A 21566-nucleotide genomic window follows, 5' to 3' on the forward strand; every position below is an offset into this window, starting at 1 on the left:
CGTAGCAGACGAAAAAAGAACTAGACGAAAAACTTTCGTGACACGCACCCAAAAATTGTCATTTATGCACGTGGTTCATCATTTTCCTCAGTGAGTGCCCCCGGTGGCATTTGTATTGTGGGGCTGAGATTGAGAAGACTATTCTTCGCGACCACCCAGCGTGGCTATGGACAAATACACAATGTTTCGGCCAATGTAGCATGTCTTGGTGTGTTGCGGCGCGATATTGGCTGGCACCGAAATGCTTATTTCTGTGTGAATCATGCAATGGTATATTATGTCATACACAGGAAATGACGTCATTATGTCTCATTTAAAAATAAAGACCTTCCCTCATGAGGCCTTATCATCGCATTGTTGTTTTCCAAAGATAACTTCTCAAAAGCAAAATGAATGTAATCGTGAGTAATCGTGATTACTTTTCTAAAGTAATCGTAATCGTAATCGACTACTCGCGGATTTCGCTGTAATCGTAATCGTAATCGCGTGATACATAAGTAATCGTAATCGCAATCGATTACATTCATGAAGTAATCATCCCATGTCTGTAATGTACTGCTGGTAGGAAATCCCATATTTCCAGTGGCATTAATGGTGCATGAAAAACAATTCATGAATTACCATGAACAGATGCTCCGTGACATCTTACATTGCGTCGGGATGGATAGATGCCAAAATATTCCGATCGTGACTGACCGGTAAAAGGCATAACGAAGCCACTCCATGAATGTTTCCTGATTTGCCTACTTTTTTTGTTTCAATCACATCCTGAAGGATGCAGAAAGATGGCTTCGGAAAAGTTCTGCAAAGACTCACGAAATTAGCATTTTGGTGGGGAATATACGCCAATTGGTTTCGTCGGATGATGAAAATCAATTGAACGAGCGATATCATAACCTATCAAGTGGATGGCCTGAGAAATTCCGAACATATTTTGACAAATGTATCAAGGCGGACATTGCTTGCAACACATGCAGATTTAGATCAAAACATTTTTCCGCTTTTAGTGATCGTCCTCCCACAAACAACATCAGCGAATCGACGAACAAAGTTTTGAAGATTGCAAGCGGTTATAAAAAATGGCACTGGATGTCATTTTACTGTGGTTCCGTCAGACTCAGACAACGTACCTGAATGATTTTCGCCGTTCTGAATGCGGACACGGGGAGTTTATTCTCAAAGAATTCAGCCACATGAGAAAACCTCTGAGACCTTAAAGTTTCCAAGACTAATAATATCTATTGACGATATTAAACAGGACATCGACGCTTAACAAGATGTAACAAAATTTTTCATTGCTAGCGATAAAGCTAATCAAAGATTAACACAGCGAGCTAACGCGAGATGGTGCGTGAAAAAAGTATGGTTGGATTTACGTCGATCACTGGTGCATTCACTGTTGCTTCGATGACACGACGTAAAATTCATTGCGTCCGATATTTCCCCAAGCCATCATCATGTACTTGCGTCGGCCCTGCAATATGCTACCACATTCTTGCTGTAGCCATTACTTTAAAGGTATCCGATGTTTCAATATTGTTGGACGAACAACTATCCGATATAAATGATGAAATAATGATTTTAGACTTAACGACCGATTCCATTCATGATAAGTCCGGAAATCTGCATATCCACCCATTACCCGTGGCTTTCACCATTGGATAAAAATCCTCAACATGTAACACGTTCGAATTTGAAGCCAGGGAAATGGCTGGATGACGAAATAGTAGAACGAGCGATTCAAGCCTTTTGCATCGACAAATCTGTGCATCAACAAATCTATCATCTCATTTATCAAACTGTCCTTCTACAGATTAGCAGAAAACAATCGCGCCACAACGGACCTCTGCAAGCAGGGGGAAGTGGCAAACAATGATTTGTTCCTCGTTCTCGTGCATGTCAATGATCATTGGGTACTCGCTGCCGTCAACTTGAACAGTCGAACTGGTCTGCTGGTGGACTCCCAAATATCCAGAAGTCGGAATTATGAGGATATATTCCGAAACATCTTCAAAATAATCGCCGTCAGCTTTATGGTTGCGAATGTGACTTGCAAACTCGAGAACTGGTGGTTTGCGCTGTACATGGATGTTCACCAACAACTGAACACGTTCGACTGCGGCATTCACGTCATTGCCAATGTATATTGCGTGGCGAATGATTTGCCCTTGCCGCTGGACCTTCCATCGAGAGTTTGCCGCGTCTGGGTAGACGACTTGGCAGTCAATTGGCCGCAGCCTCATCAGCGGCTACAATTACAGAGTGAATTACATAAAACAATACACGATGCTGTTCCCGAACAATGGAAATTAATAGCAAAAAGTGGTGTACAATATTCAAATCTTGCCGACCCGTCTTCCGAAAACGCCATACGAAACAAATCGAAATGGGATGTGACAGCAACTTCTGCAGCGGTGGGAAAAGCGAAGACAAGCAAATACGTTGCGTCCAATGCCGCAAATGGTATCATGAATCCTGCCTCGCCAGTGATGGCAACAATTCCGAGGAGAAAATATATTTCATTTGTTATCAAAATAACTGCCGATAAATCCGCTATATCATGCCCATTGTTGTCGTTCATTCATATCATCTTGATTAATCGGTTCATGACTGTAAATATGATTATCATTTCATTTACTATACCAAATTCGTCTTATACTCGAGATTTAGGGTGCTCCGCAGTTTCCGCGTTTTCTAGATGCTTATCACCAGGCCATGTTCACGTTCAGCGCATACAAGGCTAAGTGACGAGATTTAGGGTGCTCCGCAGTTTCCGCGTTTTCTAGATGCTTTCCACCAGGCCATGTTCACGTTCAGCGCTTACAAGGCTAAGTGACTCAATGTTCAACCATCAGATACCTCATTCTTGATCAAATTTTTACCACCTTATTCTTGATTAAATTTTTACCATTTACGACAGTTCTCGGCCCTTTGTGAGGCCAAACCTGTCTTGAACTCGAAATTTAGGGTGTCCCGCGGTTTCTAGATGTTGCCACGAGGCCATGCTGGGCATGTATAATCGTTAGTGAACGAATGTTTAGCCCTCAAGTGACCGAATGTTTAGCCCTCAGATACTTCATAAGTTCGATTATCAACTATCACGGCAGTTCCCGGTCGTTTTCCAGGTTAAATCTGCCTTGTACTCCAAAATTAATGTTTCCTCGAGGCCAGGTTTATAATCGTTAGTGAAGGACTGTCCGACTCTCAGATACCTAATAATTTCAATTTTCATCTATTACGACAGTTCTCTGCCATTTAGGAGTCCTACTTCGCCTCACTTTAAAACTGGTGTCCCGCAGTTTCATCGTTTCAGACTTTAGCGGAAAGTTACATCGTTTTAGACTTTATAGAGTTCCTCTATGAGATCTACAAATGTCAATGGCCGACTGTCCCGCGTTCCACCTCTTCCGCTGTTTCCTCATTATAGTGCCAACTTTGTGATCTATAGAGGTCAATGACCGACTGTTCCGCGTTTTTGTTTCAACGCTTTGGGAATAGAGGTTTCCCGCAGTTTCCGCGTTTTAGGGGCCATTTCCGTGAGTTCCACGTTTACCGCGTTCCCTCCTTTTAGGGTTACCCGCGGTTACATGACTGTGCAAACTGCTAAACCATAGCATAGCTTTGTGAGCAGCAAAGAGCAGTTACATGAAGTATAGGAAGAGTGGGTAAACTTCATGTTACTGCGCGCGAGACAAAAGCTTTTTCGTACTTAGTACGGTATTTCAAAGTATATGACAGCTTTTGGAGCTGTAAAGACCAGTTTCATCAATTGGCGATTTATGACACTTGACAGATTGTTTGCTTTATATAGTGCTATTATGGCATCCTCTGTTAGGGGGCTGCCAGTAAACTGCACTCAAGCCACTGCAGAAACTACAGCATGAAGTACTTCGAATCATAGATGGGCCCCAAAGGGACCTTGCTGCCCATCCAATAAGTCGCTGAAGAGATTCGGCGTCCTAAACATAGAAGACATGCGGAAACTAGAAATCGCCAAGTTTATGTATCAAGTTTCACTGCGGTCGTTGCCCCGAATATTTCAATGACTTCTTCACCTCTGAATTAAAAGCGCACAAGTACAACACATGCGCGTCCACGTCGTCGAAATACCGTATGATCGACCGAAAAGATCATCGCTCTATCAAATATGCCGGGCCTAATGTGTGGAACAGTATCCCGCCGGCCATCCGGCAGTCGACGAGCATGTCCACATTCAAGTCGAAATACAAGCAATTACTACTAAATAAATATAGTCCATCCTCAAGATTACCGGACCACGACTGACCTATCGATCTCGCTTCCCATGACATGCCGATATATTTCTTGTCGCTTCCTTTTTCTATACTATCTTCTTCACTTTCATTCAGTGTGCATGCCTCCTCTTTACATCGCCTAGGCCAAGGTGGGTGTCCGATTTCATTGACAACTCCTAGTCGCTTCGACATCTTTCTTTCTTTTCATTGTATCGCATTTTTGTGGTGTATTGAACTGATAAAATTGCTAATAAACCAATGATGATGATGATGCTATAGGGACCGACTGTTATGACTAACAGAGGTGGTGCTGCTGATGATGAAAATCGTCTTTGCAGCTCGAAAAGCTGCGTTATACGTTGGAAATAATAGCGCACTGGTTGTGTACGTCCGCTAAAACTGCGTCCGCAGTGACAATTCCTTGTCCCACTATATTCAAAGCACGCCGGCAACAATAAAATTGAGTGGCCGAAAAAGCACGGTTTCTTAGCAGCTAAGGCAATTGTCCGTTATGATATGCTAGTGAGCCGATGAAAGAAGCATCGTGCAGTTCACAGTCTTGTATAAATGTCAGGCAATTTGCCCATATCTGTAAGGATCTGAAACAAGCCTCACGCAGTTCTGTATATACGTCAGGGCAATATGTCGTATCTGTAATGATGCTAGTGAGCTGAAACAAGCCTCACGTGGTTCCGTGTAAATGAATGTTGATGCAATAGCCCGTATATCTGTAATGAGCTGATCAAGCCTCGGGCACTTCTTCTGTATAGATGTGTCAAGGCAAATAGCCCGTATCTGTAATCTTCAGTATAGATGTGTTAAGGCAATAGCCCGTATCTTTAATGGTGCTAGTGAGCTAAAACAAGCCTCATGCAGTACTGAATAAATGTCAAGGCAATTGCCTGTATAGATGTGTTAAGGCAATAGCCCGTATCTTTAATGGTGCTAGTGAGCTAAAACAAGCCTCATGCAGTACTGAATAAATGTCAAGGCAATTGCCTGTATCTGTAATGACATTACCGAGCTCACACAAGCCTCGGGTTTTGTCGGTAAGACATCATATACGCACGTCAGATAAATCAACAGTCTAACTCAGGGGTCACCAACCTTTTTGCAACCGAGGGCTACTTTTGCGTAATGATTGAAGCGGCGGGCTACTATTACTTTTCCGTTTACCCGTACCACACTGTATTTCCGCTTTGATATTCATAGCACTGGGCAGGACTGGACATCATGTTATCTGTTTCTATAGCAGTCAGTGGCCTGGCCTTGTATGATATCAACTAGTGCGCTGTACTCTGGTATTCAACTTGACACTGCAATTCTGAGCGAGTGTTCCAGATGATGTGCATTGATTAGGCGTGTTAAGTTCATGTCCGAAAAGGCTGATTCACAACAATAAGTTGAACCATAGACGCTTGCAACCTTCATAGCTGCTGCGCATTCACCACTGTAATTCTCCGTATGATCAAGGCATCAAAGGTTTGCTGCAGACAGAGGCGGGGGTCATTTTGCAGTGTTACAATTTCAATCTCCAACTGTTCAGCATCCAGAAATGACAAGATTTCATTATACCGGACAGCAGCAACGATTACATAAAGTTAAAAACATGGTAGGCGTTGAGTTTTACAGAAACAAGACGTGCCAAAAGATGCAATACGTAATGGGTATACAGATATTTAAGATCTGATAGTACTTCACGGCCATCTAACTCCGAATAGTAATATTGTTTACTACTTTGGCATTTTCCTGGACGTCGAGCTATCATAACGGAACCCCCCCGCCATTTCAAGAAGACCGTGAACGGCATTCCGTCATGTCGCCTGTATAGACAATGCGCCGTATCTTCAGTTTCTGGTGATTCTATCACATACATCTATATATCACTAGTTGTAATTGAGGATAGTTTCAAGTGTTTATATATGTAAGTTACGTGTAGTGTATTTTGAACAAGAATAGCTGAATCAATCAATCAATCTATATATTTAAAAGCACACTGGTAATAATCTATGACGAATATTGGTAAATGCTGCTATTCCACCTATTTCTAGAACGGACTCGCGGGCTACTCATCTGGTCCTCGCGGGCACCGGGTTGGTGACCCCTGGTCTAACTGCACAGCGCAGATGTAGCTTAGTTCAGTATTATAAACTTCATGTATTAGGCCTGCTGATACCACGACTCAACTTAATTGATCCTGCAAATGGCTGTTGGTTCTTTTAATATAATATACAAAACGACGCTCACAACTTGCCACAAATCACGTCCAGCCCACAGCCCGATCAACGGCTAATGAACGAACCTCGTGAATGGTGAATCGTGGCATAGCATATTCATGACACGATGTCAGAAAAAATGCTCTTGCCAGATAAATCCACGGTCGCAAAATTTCGATCACTAATATCTCAGGAACAAATTAACATATTACGACAAGTTAGGTATCGAATTAGGCATAAAATGAGGGCAATATTTCGAAATCGGATTCGCCTTCCAAGAACCGTACACAAAAATGTGAGCAACCCAGACAAAGCTAAAATTAGCCGGACTGATTTACCTGAAATAAAAACTAGAATAAGCTTTCTCTGTAGAGACTAGCCATGGCAAGAGACTCCAACTCGACGCAGTACCGCATTTTGAGACAGAAAAGACATCTTCTACTGAAATCAGCAACGAACATAGATCCGGTTCGGTTTGGTCTGTGAATTAGACATTGCAAGACAATGCAAGAATCTTCGAAATATTCGATGGCTGATATCTCCGGAAATGTAGTAAGTACCAGAGATGAGCATGGATTAGGATTTGGTTTTGAAAAAACAGGGTTTGTGAAATTTTGTCGGATTTGGATTGGATTTGGATTAGACATCTTTTTCAGAACGGATTAGGATTTGGATTGGATTTACCTATTTTCCGGGAGATTGAAATGTCGTGTGGCGAATACCGACAAACTTTATTCAGATCAGTTATTAATGTACTTATGGTTATTAAGTTATCTTGAATCAAGTGAATCGTTGGTTGTGAAAGAAAATTTTCGAATCCCTCCATTGCATAAATTAGTATTTTTTCTGAATTTTCAGTAGGAATCGGATTAGGATTATACATGGACTTGAATAAGAAAAAGTTATGGATAAGGATTTGGATTTGGATTTCAAGGTTCGGATTTGGATCGGAATAGGACATGGAAATTTCAAATCCGCTCATCTTTGGTAGGTACCAGAGATGAGCATAGATTAGGATTAGGTTTTGAAAAAACAGGATTTGTGAAATTTTGTCGGATTTGGATTGGATTAGGATTACAGATTTTTTCTGAACGGATTAGGATTAGGTTTTGAAAAAACAGGATTTGTGAAATTTTGTCGGATTTGGATTGGATTAGGATTACAGATTTTTTCTGAACGGATTAGGATTTGGATTGGATTTACGGATTTTCTGGGATATTAATATGTCGTGTGGCGAATGGCGACAAACTTTATTCACATCAGTTATTGATGTACTTATAGTCCACTACACTATGGATCACTAGGTGCCAGTGAACATGAGCCTTATGCTAAGCTATCTTAAATCAAGAGAATCGTTGGTTGTGAGAGTAAATCTTTCAATCCCTCCCTTGCATATATTAGCATTTTTTCTGAATTTCAAGTTGGAATCGGATTAGGATTGGACATGGACTATAAAATGAAAAAGTTCTGGATTAGGTTTTGGATTTGGATTTGGATTTGAAGTTTCGTATTTGGATTGGATTAGGACATAGAAATTCCAAATCCGCTCAACTCTGGTAGGTACCAGAGATGAGCATGGATTAGGATTAGAATTTGAAAAAACAGGATTTGTGAAATTTTGTCGGATTTGGATTGGATTAGGATTGGAGATTTTTTTCCGAATGGATTAGGATTTGGATTGGATTTACCGATTTTCTGGGAGATTGATATGTCGTGTGGCGAATGGCGACAAACTTTATTCAGGTCAGTTATTGATGTACGTATGGTACACTACATTATTGCACACTTGGTGTCAATGAAGGTGCAGCCAGGACCGTAACAGCACTTCGTCAGCCCCCCCCCAAAAAAAAACGTTGGTCTTGGGCCCCCATATGATGATAAATCGAACTTCTGGGGGGGTTCGCCCCCCAGACCGCCCTCCGCAGGATGTACCCTGTTCACCGCTACTTATCATCTACATTGTGGGGCGTTTAATGGGTTACTTTTTCTGGCCTATACGCGCGAAGCACGAAAAAATTCTATAATTCATGATTGAATCGGTAAATATGATCGGGAATTGTAGTCTATGTATATTGCTTCAATTTTTATCCTCTCTCTGCTCACGTAATCAGATTTACAGTTAAAGCTGAGTGAGGTGTGTTTGATAAGGTAGGACCCCTCAATAATAATTATGCATCTAAAGGCGTATATATACCCGTTGGTAGGAACGAACACAGCACTTCGTCAGACCACCCAAAAAAACTTGGGTATTGGGCTCCCATAGGGTGATAAACATAACCCCAATCACGTTGTTCGCTTTTGCCACGAAATTAGTCGTACTGTTTAGTGTACCAGCGTGAAGCGCGAAAATTTTCGATAATCCATGATAAAATCGGTCAATAAGATCGGGAATTGCATATCTATTGCTATCAATTTCGTGTCCTCTCTGCTCACGTAATCAGATTTACCGATAGAGCTGACTGAGGTGTCTTGGCAACTGTAGAGCCGGTTGGTATGACTCCGTAACATGAGGTTATTTCGTGACCTCCTGTCTGCTATATCAAAAATTGTAGAATATAGCCCAAACCTATGGCTACTAAACTAAAAGACGCACACGATTTCAAATTGGTACTTCTTCACTGGCATATAATTTTCCCCTATGGGATGGTATTTTTCTTGTGACGTTCACATTGCCAAGATAGGAACATTCGGCACCAGTCCTTTGGGCTCCTATGGACAATCAAACCCAGGGTTGTAACCAAGTCACAATGCTCCGAGTCACAAGCCAATCTCAGTTTTATAGTTTTGACTCGAGTCAAGTCGAGCCATTTTCCTTCACCACCGAGTCAAGTCCGAGTCCAAGTCACCGAGCAGAGGGTCGAGTCCGAGTCATGTTGTTATGACTCGAGTCGAGTCAAAGTCATTGTGTTGACTGCCCAGTTTCCAGTTAAAGGCTTGTTAAATCGAATCGGTCTTGGCCGTCTGAGTCTCGAGTCATATGACTTGGTTCGAGTCATGTGCAATGACTCGAGTCCAAGTCGAGTCATTACACAAATTGACTCGAGTCGAGACGAGTCATTTCCGTAATTTGAGAAACTGGCTCGAGTCAAGTCGAGTCATCTGAAAAACGTGACTCGAGTCATTACAACCCTGATCAAACCCAAATGTATTTTGTATCTATAACGAAGTTATCGGTCAGCACAAGGGCAGTCCTTTTCGGCAAAGGTTTTCTCATCTCTGCCGATCGTTCTAGCACAGTTTTTGGAGTTGTATGTTACATGCAATGTTCCCTCTAAGCTGCGCACGTGCGCAAATGCGCAGTGCTGAAACGGTCTCTGCGCACAGAAAATCTACGCTGCGCACAAAAAAATCAGAAATGATGTTTTTTTTATAGTTGTTGCGCACTGTTGTCCAATGGACCACGCAGGCGCACAGATTCGTGAAAATTAAGATGGAACATTGCGAGGGCCAAATAGTGTTATCACTGAAGTCTGAAACCGAGGTACAAGTGCGCCCCGCAAAGGTAACTATTGCGTTCCGTGAAGAAATTAGAGTTCACAATCGCCTGCGCCTCACGGAAGATATTTTATTAGTATGGCCTCGTACACGTGAGCGATACTGATATCATTTCAATAGCGCATTATTTTCTAGGAATGGCGAAATAACATGGTTTAACAAAGTTATAAATAACAATGAGCTAGCTCGAAGTTAATCTGCGAGAAAGTAACGAATGATAGTATTCTTCGCGTGGCATAAACATTGCGTAAGATTTACTAAGGACCGTAACTTTCGCACCCCAAACCCCCCAATTGGAGGGGCCGAGCTCGAAGGGGGTCCAAAATTATTTCAAGAATTAACATAGATCATGGTGTATTTTTTGAAATTTTTCAGGAATTTTTTTTCGCGCTACGCGCGTTTTATTATTGTAAGATATCTGATTATTGGGTACCCTTTCCCAACAAAAATTAGGCATGATTTATAGAAATGGGCACTTGGGCGTCGGCCATTACCGCACCATGACGCGCCAAGACATATGAAGTTAAAGGCTATGTAACATGCGAATCCAAGAAGTGCGCCAGAACGATCAGCAGCGAGAAAACCTTGGGCGAAAAAGACTGCACCGGTGCTGACCGAAAACTTCGATATATACAAATATATGTGTAATTGTCCATGTCCATGGGCGCCTAAATGGCTGACGCCGAATGTTCCTGTCCTGGCGATCTGAGTCCCACAACAAGACAAATGCCATATCGAGGGAACCTTATTTTCCAGTTGAGAAATACCAATTTGAAATCGTGTACGTCATTTACTTTAGTACGTTTTGGCGATTTCAATATCTTTTGACATAGCAGATAGGGGGGTCACGAAATAGCATCATGTATCGAAGTCATTATATCAACGGGTACGCCCGTTTAATTATTATTTAGAGGGCCTATCTATTTCAACACACCTCACTGCATCAGCTCTACCGGTAAATCTGATTATGTGAGCAGGGAGAGGATAAAAATTGATAGCAATATATATGCAATTCCCGATCATATTGGCCGATGCAATCATGAATTAGAGAAATTTTTCGCGCTTCGCGCGTTCAGAGACGCTACTGCTAAATGGACACCCAATGTATATGATAAGTATCGGAAGAAGCCTATAGCCGTGTGGGGGTCCCAGTAGTTAGTTTTATCACCCTGTTGGAGGGTGGTTGCACACTGTTGTCCGAGGGCCTGCGCAGTGAGTTGGTGTGTTTGCGCAGACTCTTGAAAAATTAGAGGGAACATTGGTTACATGGCCTAAAACTTTATATGTCACGGTGCATCGTGGCGCGATAATGGCCAACGCCGATATGCCCATTTCTATAAATCTTGCTTATTTTTTCTTGGGGGAAGAGTACCCGAAAATCAGGATTTCTGGCAACCCGAAATCGCGCATAGCGCGAAAATTTTTTGGAAAAGTTGCATCAATTTTCAAAAAATACTTTACAATTTATGCTAATTTACGAAATAATTTTGGGTCCCCTTTGGGCTCGCCCCCCCCCAATTGAGGGGGTTTGGGAGCGGCCGGCAGTTACGGTCCTGGGTGCAGCCCTATGCTACGTTATCTTAAATCAAGAGAATCGTTGGTTGTGAAAGAAAATTTCCAATTCCTTCCTTGCATAAATTAACATCTTTTCTCAATTTCAAGTTGAAATCGGATTAGGATTGGACATGGACTTGAAAATACAAAAGTTCTGGATTAGGATTTGGATTAGGACTTGAAGCTTCGGATTTGGATTGGATTAGGACATTGAAATTCCAAATCCGCTCATCTCTGGTAGGTAAAGTCATGAATTTTTCCACCTAATAGAAAAACGCTTCTGAATGTAACCGGATCCGGATGCGATAACCAGATACGTATCCGGAAAAATCTCGAAAAACGTAAATTCTAAATGTGTTGGAGGCAATACTCATCAGAAGTCTTAAACCTAATTTATTTCTCGACCTAAATTCTTGATCGCTTGATATTGACTATTCTAGGCTTACCATATTTTGTAAATCTAAAAAGAGGACACTTTTCCAGTAATTTGATAAATCCTCTTAAAAGAGGACGTATGGTAAGCATAGACTATTCAAATTCTTCCGATTTACTTGTTTGATTTTTGCTATGCCAATAACGATAGCAAATTTTACTCTGATATCTTAAGGGGCCCTGAGCTCTGAAAATGATGTGGTCTCAAATTGAAGCGCAGGTCAAGAAATGGCCGCAGCCACTTTCTCCAGAAAGCCACCGTAATCGAGCTGCAATCTGAAGTTTGCTTAATATCCGTTACGCTCCAGCTACTGCTGACCATTGAAAACAAAAAGAGATGACAAATAGACGCTTACGTGACCTTTGATACAAACCAATCAGGTTGCAGCAGGATGTAAACAAAGAACAAGCCCGGGCAAGCTTACTATGAGCTCTTATGGAAAAAGGTTGAAAAATGAAGGTTTTAAGCAAGATTACGTTGAATTGGAGATGACTGGCCTTAATGAATAGTAATAGCGTAGAGCTAGTATGTGGTTGCAGCTTTTAATCTAGGATGAACATGAATGGTGGCAAGTACGCACCAGCGTGCTGTGTCCAAATGCACGGGTTTTTGACAACTTTTCTGATTAAGCGACGATTGTTGTATACTATACTATAGGATTGTGGTAATGCATATTTTGACGATTTCATAGGCTCCAGGTCTCGAGCAAAATTTTCAAGCATATCTCATGTTCAGAAATATATATACTATAAAATATAGCTGCTGCCACACATCACAATTTTTGTGTATTGATTATGAAACTTGAAAGCTATGGAGATTCTATCGAATTTATGGATTTGAGTGGAACAGCATCTTCTTCTAACACCGCGGAGAAAGCTACGAAGTATTTCATGGAGCGCTATGCACACGATTTAGGGATAAAGATTGAGGAGACAATCCACTCTTTTTAGAAGCAATATTCTAGTGAACAGCCAATGTTATCGCAACTTGCGGAAAAGTGAGATAACACACTCAATGGAAATACACGTTCTCGGAAAATCCATTATTGATCGGTCTTGCACTTGTAAGACAGGGTAAGTAAGGAAAAAGACATTTTTTCAGAGACTCCTTCAATAGATATTTTAACCATGATTTATTTTCATATTAGGTTCTGATATATGCTCTCATGCATATGCATTGATTAAGACAATCTAGCACCTGAAGCTAAAAGGACTACATTGTGATTTGCATCAGCATCAGTGAGCTCCATCGTGATTGACAAGCAATCTCTCCACCGTACTCGCAACCGATCAACTCCTGCCTCAAGGTAGATTTTGGTGTATCTGGTGTCTTCAGTTTTATAACATTCCATCAAACACAAATAATCCTAGAACATTTTCATCTGGAGAATTGTTCATTCAACAAATTGGGCATCTAAATGAGCTTCAATAATGCACACCACTGGAATATCTAGACATGCACTGTTGGTACAGACTGACCATGGCACCGCGCAATTACGATCCGTAGCATGCTATTAGGCAACGATATTGACAATGGAACTGAATTTGCACAATTGCCGAATATGTTGCGTCATTCATTTTTAATTTTCAATCTTGAATTAGAGTATGCAATTAGTCCATATATATTTGGTTAGTTGTGATACACAATGCTGCATAGTATGACACCAGACAAAATTTTATACTCCTTGATTCTTCCGATCAGCTGTTCAATATGAATACGTTCTCTCGCCATCTTTCTTGCTGTGGAACAGTCAGGCTCAGGCATTTGACGGTGTGTAAATCACGTGCAGGAATATTTAAATCTAGATTCAATTTCTTGATATCAGACTCAATGGTGAACCCCTTTTCTGCCATGATAGCATTGCCTGGCTCACCATAGCTGAACTCCATCATTTTCTTACATTTCTTGTCGAATCCACATATTTAACTAATATTTCGATCTGAAATGCTCCCTGTGAATAGTTCCTGCACCAAAGTAAGTGTACCACAATCCATCAATCCTTTCAAAGTTGTATGGGATTTATTGACAGTCAATAATCATTCTAGATTTGAGAAATCATGAATGAATGCAAATGGTGCATTTTTAAGAACCACATATCTACATGGCCAAATCGCGATTTAATGAAGCAGTTACATATGGCTGACCCAATGGTTAAATACTCTGCTTACAGCAATACTATAAATTTGACGTCAGTAGGATAAGTCGTGCAATTCAGAAAGAATTTAATGTAGTCTAGCATAAATTTCAGCTTCTCCGCATCTTTTGACATTATGATGCTCCTCTGAGAACTGAACTTCACTAGCAATAATTGTCCGTCAATTTGTAATTTTCCTGGACGAGTTTACTGTTTTGTGCTTCTATACTACTTCCAGAAATTTGATTTTCTTGCGTTTTATCCATCGACTTCCTCTTTCTGCAGCTTCATAAAAGATATCCATCAAGCCTGCACAAAATATATAATATGTTTATTTTACAGAGCAATACTGCTGTGCAGGCACCTATCAAGGCGTACTCGTCCGACTCATACAACGTATCACCGCTACCAATTTCAACTATTCGTCTCATTATTGAATATATTGTTTTCAACAATTTCAATACATTACACACCATCAAGCAACAAAACTGGAGTGGAATAAAACGAGACACACACCAAGTCGATTGTGGCATCAAGTGTGACTGCATTTCAGATTGGACTCATTTTGAAACACAGAATTGTTTCATCTAGATCAGTGGTTCCCAACCTTTTTCGACCTATCGCCCCCTTTTCAAGGTCAATACCGATCATCGCCCCCCAAATTTTGTGTACCGAAAATTGGGCATACAAACCTGTAATCACCGGCGGGTTGACTAAAAAAAAGGGTCAAATTTTCGGCTCGATGTCTAATTTGACACTTTTGTAACTAAATTTCCATGGGTTGACTAAAAAAAAAAAATGTCAGCCGTTTTGACGCGTCATCGCCCCCTTCGCTATTTTCGCCCCCCGTCGCCCCCTTTGTCCATTTTCGCCCCCCTGTCCCCTTCGTCATTTTCGCCCCCTAGACCGCCAAATCGCCCACGTTGGGAACCACTGATCTAGATTATGTCACGATTCAATATTTTTGGTACAGTAATAGATACGTCATTTTCTTAATAAAATGAGAATTCAGATGACTACAAGGAAGTCCACATGCCTTTATCCAGATTTTACATTCTTCTATGCATGTCATTGGCTCTGGGAAAGGTAAAAGCGCACACCAGGAACGGTCTGGGTAGCCATCTCCATGTTACCCAGGCTATTAGCACAGTGTTTATCCGGCATTTATCCTGATAGATTCAATACACGAGCTAGAACAAAAAATGACGATTTCAGCTGGGAACGGATCATGTTGCCTAACATATATCATATTAATATGATCATTGAATATGCAGACAAGTGTCCAGTGTAACAGTAATTTGCTAGATAATGATACGACTGTAGACTACTATATACAAATGTCGATTCCATAAATAGAACGCATATAACGCCACATAATGGATACCACACATATCCTGACTCACTATTCATCTAATACATTCTATTCGGTACGACAATCCTATAGTATACGACTAAGGATAATACAGCAATAGTTGCTTCATCCGAAAAGTTGTCAGAAATTCATTCATTTGGACATACCATGCTGATGCGTGCTTGCCATCATTCATCCTTATTGTAGGTTATAACACTGCATATACATACTAGCTCTATGTTATTACCATTCAACAAAGCCAGCTATTCCCAATTCAATGTAATTTTGCTAAAAACCTATATTTTTCAACCCTTTTCCATAAGAGCTCATAGTAAGCTTGCCCGGGCTTGTTCTTTGTTTACATCCTACTGCAACCTGATTGGTTCGTGTCAAAGGTCACGTAAGTGTCTATTGCGAAAGAGATCGAGCATCAACAATGCAAAATCCCACACCTATATTTCTGATCAGGGTGCTGCACATGATCATTCGTAGTGTTTCACGTTAGCGCGAAAAGTCCGCTGTAATTTTGCAAGGACGGTTGCAGCATTGCTTCAATTTTGCTGGAGGCAATTCGTCTGTTCAGTCAGACTGTTATTAAAATTTTTATGAGATTAAAACTCCACAGGGTTAGGATACAATAAAAAGATTGAAAGGTGTGGAAACGACTAGCAGTAGTATTTTAATCAGAGACCCACCTTGGTCTAGCTAGAGTGCCGGTCCGCCTAATATTAGGCTTACCATATTTCGGAAATGAAAAAAGAGGACACTTTTTCAGAAATTTCAGACAAGCAAAACTGGGTCTTCTTTTCGCTCAGAGCTCAAAATCACGTTTTTCACTCCACATTGCCAGGTGGATGACTAAAAAAAAAAAGGTCTTCTTTTCGCTCAGAGCTGAAATCACCACTTTTCCCTCCGAATTACCCGCCGGAGCTTCACTTCTGCGCTAATTTGCGGCATATCACTCGCAATTTCCTCTAAATCTGACCTAAATTTTCAAAAAAGAGGACAAAATCTCAAAAAAGAGGACAAAAGGGCGTCCTCCGAGGACACTTTCAAAAAAGTCAAAAAAGAGGACAAATCCTCTTGAAAGAGGACGTATGGTAAGCCTACCTAATATTTAAATTTTAAAATATGCAAAAGGTTACCGATTTTAATTTAATAGAGAAATGAAACAATAAATTTTAAATTTATTTAGAACTGGGAATGTATATTTTTGCGTTTTGTCATAAAATGAAGTCTACTTTGAAGTTTGGACTTATAGTTCTTAGTTATCTGTTAGCATACATACGCCGGAATGGTAATGATAATCGTTAGATTATGGTGCAAGAGTCGTATGAAACTGTGTGAAAGTAGCCTACTTACTCATATAAATACCTTTATATGTAAAATCTAAGAATAAGATTTTTCAAACCAAATTTGGCAGTATGTTAGAGTTAGCAAACAAAACACTCATACTATGTTGTATTTTTTATTATTTTCTAATAAATTACTTCAACTTGGACAGTCATCGCTGCTCACCTGTTATAGTAGGCAAAACGTACCGAGATTTCAGTAAGGAAAAACAGGAAATTGCATTTCTTCCAAAGAAACTAACTGGCCTATCATAATCAAGGTATAGTGATTTTATGTTTAGATTAATAAGACTTCGTGTTGCAAAAACTTGAATAAAAAACATGTCCAACATAAAATGAAGTTTCCAATATCTACTTTGAATTACGTAGATTTGTCGTGAATACGTTTTCTGTTAATTTTGATTTATCCAGCTTAACCAGTCGATTTATGAGATTATCAATTTTTTCAGCTTACAACAGGACTGGTACAAACTAGGCTACCGCAAGTAGGCTAATGCATTTAGAAAGTGCACAACTAGATCTATAACTACTCACTTTTCAAAACTCGCAATTACAACTAGAAATAACTACTCACTTTTCAAAACTTGCAACTAGGCCTATTCCCTTTTCAAAACTCACAACTAGAACTAATGACCTTTAACCGTCTGGCACCGGCGTGTCTATTTTTCGACATGCCGATACGAGAGAACGGTACCGTAATTGAAACCACGATATAAGCCTATTATATATTAATCGTGCTAGGTCGTTGCTGTTCATTTCTGTGAATAGATATTGATCGTGCAAGTTCATTATTACCTTGTTATTTGAAATTTATATCTAAGACGTCAAAATCGTATATCAAACACCGTAGATAAATATGGGGCAAAATACACTGTCTCGGCAATTCGCGCGTCATTGACTACTCTCAGATAACATTCTGCATGTTTCGTTCTAGCCGTCTTAGGGCATAGTTGTTTCTTATGTGAATAGCTAGTGTCCATACAAGTCCACACATATCTTCATATCTGATATTAGTTACATATTAGCTGTTCAAAAGCTATGTGATAGTCCGCGTGACAAAAATATCCGCCGAAGCATCATTTCGCAGATGCGCTTCCTCATACCCGTCATTATACACTGTGGTACATTTGGTTTTATTTGTCATAACCAGCTATAGTTTGTTGCTATGAATAAGGATTGTCAGCTTCTGTTTTTATTTTGCTAAAACAACGATACTAGTTAGTTCCACACCGCTCAAGGTTGCATTTGAAAATCGGGAAGCGAATTCCCGCAGACTACCGTACCAGCTTCAAGCAGATAGATGAATACCCGTCACATAACGTGATATATATCCTGTTCTAATAGCCATACACCTTCATAGGTTGTGTCTGTGGATTGTTGTTGCCTATATGATTCCAAATAACGGCTAATGGTCAAGCCGTTACAATATTACACAGCGATTATACCTACGCAAAAGCGTGCGTCTGGATATACAAAGAACTGTCGCACATCGATATATATCTTACGTTGTAGTAATGATAAGCATTTGCGGTTTGTCTCTTTCGATAAAACTAGTCAATCTCCACTTACAAGGCCAAAGTAAACAACATTAGTTATGCCTAAGTCACCCCAAGGCCGCTTCTGAAAATTACAAAGAGAATTGCTGCAGACTACCACGGTAGTGTCAAACACAGGGACGAATATCCATAACATAAAGTGATATGTCCTGAATTCTGTTTGTAATAGACATTCTTAGATTGTTTCTGTGAAGGGTACATGCCCATAAGATTATATATATCTACATCAGACAACAGTTATTAGTCATGTATATATTGTAATAACTGCAATACTTCTAGGTGTGCATTACCCGCAAAATGTTGTATATATTTGTCGGAAGTGCTACCAAATAACATCATAAACTTTACGTTGCAGTAATCATAAGCATTTGCAGTATATCATTGTGGAAAGACTGTATAATCTCCGTCTAGGAATACTAAAAATGACTGATTGAGGTTCACAACAGTTTCAGTTATAAGCCTTCGAAGTTACCATGCGCGCGAATCACTCGCCATGATTCACTCTCGCGGCGGCCTGCCGCTAGTTGACTAAAACGGTTGGTATTGTTTTGATCAGAAGTTATCGCCTGCTAGAAATGGGTGTCGACTCAGGGCTCTCTAGGACAGACCTGGGCAAAGTGTGGCCCGCGAAGCTATTGTGTGCAGCCTGCGAAAGGTTTCTTCGAATTCAAACATAAAACTTGCTTTTTGAATGACGAAAACCATCGGCTGTATGGTATCAAATGATCAGGAAATTCGTTTACTTTGAAGCCTGTTCATTAATATGCCACGATTGCGCTGCCTATACGTATCTGGCATGCGTAATCCAGATTCAAAATAAAGGCAATGTGGCAAAGTATGAGTAGCAATTAAAGTCACAAAAAATTACTCTTTCAATATAGTTTAGTTCAAACCTTCCTCGTTGCCATTGTCACATTACGCGTTATACGGTATGTGTTTCAATTTGCTACGAATTCTCGTAAGACAAGTCGATGAGTGCTCGCGATTACTATTACTCTGTCATATCTATCACACATAAAAGATCAACAGGCATGCCAAAAAAGAAATCCGAAAACTGAAATTCAAAGAAGGTTTAGAATTTAGAGCACTAAATATTCGCATACTGCAGTCAGGGGTAAACCCATCCTTTCCGTTTTTGCCGAGCATGTCGCCGAGATTAGGAATTTTAATTAAAGTCGTTCTTATGACAAAAACACGAAACACTCGGTCAAGAGAGGGCGAAGTTCAGAAAAACTGCAAGCTTCTCTCAACATAAAAGCTATTTAAGCTGCACACTGCTCGGATGCTAGCGACCAAGAAAATATGAGCTTTGTTACTATTGCATATTCATTTTAGTGCAGTGGTTCTCGAATTGAGAGACGTGAAAGCATCAGAAGGGAGGCGCGAAGCCCAATTATATCGAAAGAATTTTTCGCGCTCGGCGCGATATACTAGGGCTTAGGCCAAGGGTCGGCAACCTACGGCCCGCGGGCCGGATCCGGCCCGCCAAGCGAAATCGTCCGGCCCGCGACGAAATAATCAGTTACCACGAGAATACGGCCCGCCGTTTCGTAATGAGTTCCAATCTGCAGTGCAGCATTACTTTGCTCCGATATAAAGTATCCTACGGCGTATTTGTCTATTGTTACGCCATAAAACTGGTGCGAAGGCGGTCGACTGGTAGCCTATCTCGTACTAAAAGTAGGAGATGGAGAATGTCTGTGGAGTAGACTAGACCAGTGCTTATCAAGCGGGTGTATCGCGCAACCGAGGGTATACCATACTTTTTAAGGGTTTGCCACTCAGATAGGGTGCGACAATAAAGGTGCCGTTCCTCTGCTCAGAAGCAATAACAAAATCTCAAACTTTCCCTGTTTCATTATAGATAACTAGCATCCGTAGGTTAGTCATCTGTAGTTTAATTCACCAGAAGACATTTTACGCCAAGACAACAAACCTGAATAGTGTTTTGGACACAATGGTGAAAGCTGATTTTGTCTCACAAACTGAATCACTGACAGTTATCCTATCTCAGATATTACTAGAAGCAGAGCATCAATGTGGCGATGTCTTGTATATCTGCCATGTTCGCGCATTAAGTCGAGGAGCTATGCTTGGACGAGGGTATGAACTGAGAAATGAAATAGCAACTTTCCTTGAAAATATAAACATCGCCTACTCGTAATCTTGTCATCGATAATGGGTATCAAATATAGCTTTCGTAGTACATTTAACGTCACATCTAAACAAATTGAATTTGTAACTTCAGGGGGGGGGGAGAACAACTAAATACATGAGATGCTGAGACGCATTCGAAACAGAACTGCGACTATGGGATGTCAACAGTACAAAGAAAATTATGCTCACTTTCTTATACTGGAGTAGAGTAAACCTAGTACCAGCACTATACATTTGTAACTGCGGTGATATACGAAATTTAATTACTGAATTTCCACCCGCTTTTCCGACATTCGTTCTGTACAAAATAAATTCTGACTACTCAGTACTCCGTTTAATGTGGACGCCAAAACCATTGCCAGAAAATTGCAAATGGGCCCATTTGAAATGCGATGCAGTTGAATTGAATGACAAATTTCATACAAAAAGCATATCGCTGAATGACTTTGACAAAGAGTACGTTCTTGAAATGGGTCTTCATCCTAGCTTGACCAACAATGCAAAAGAAATGGCATCGACTTTTGTTTTCAACAATGAAATTCACGAAGAGCAAGCTAAGATCACGTATTCCAACGCCCATTTAGAATATTGTCTGATTCTTGCTTTATCTGACTTGTTACCAGAAGTTGAAAACCTATCACAAAGCAAGCTGCGCCAAGTGTCACATTTATCCTGCGTTGTTGAAGTGTAAATACATGTGTTTTGCTCTTTTTGTGATTTGTATGATTGAGATTGCAGCATTATAGGGTAATAATACCAACGTGAGCGATAAATATAGTATTCCGGCCCGCCAAAATGTTGTGCACTCGAAATTTGGCCCGTGACTAGCAAAAGGTTGCCGACCCCTGGCTTAGGCTATAGCTGCTACTCTGTGTGTTGTCCAACTTTGATATTTCATGATTCGCTTATCAACAGGAGGGTGTAATGACTTGAGTCATGACTCGACTCGAGTCACGATTTCCTGATGACTCGACTTGACTCAAGTCATTTTTTCAAAATACGGAAATGACTCGACTCGAGTCAATCTGTGTATGACTCGACTCGAGACTTAGACGGCCAAGACCG

The 21566-nt window shown here is 40.6% G+C and overlaps 2 long non-coding RNA genes across 3 annotated transcripts in view; one reads left to right on the plus strand and one right to left on the minus strand.

The window, feature by feature from the left end:
* The window catches only part of LOC145455467 (uncharacterized), a 286288-nt gene that overhangs the window by 97322 nt on the left and 167400 nt on the right, over nucleotides 1-21566 (minus strand). The gene's annotated exons all lie outside the window — the stretch shown is intronic.
* LOC145455848 (uncharacterized) lies at nucleotides 12299-14604 on the plus strand. Of its 2 annotated transcripts, XR_013920436.1 has the most exons (3): nucleotides 12326-13024; nucleotides 13099-13257; nucleotides 14428-14604. It is a non-coding gene; the product is annotated as an uncharacterized LOC145455848 (long non-coding RNA). The 2 variants fall into 2 exon arrangements; XR_013920435.1 differs by having other exon boundaries at nucleotides 12299-13257.

This window comes from Botryllus schlosseri, chromosome 14 (genome assembly GCF_051294905.1).
Source record: "Botryllus schlosseri isolate E-star chromosome 14, Bs_hap1, whole genome shotgun sequence".
Lineage (NCBI taxonomy): Eukaryota > Metazoa > Chordata > Ascidiacea > Stolidobranchia > Styelidae > Botryllus > Botryllus schlosseri.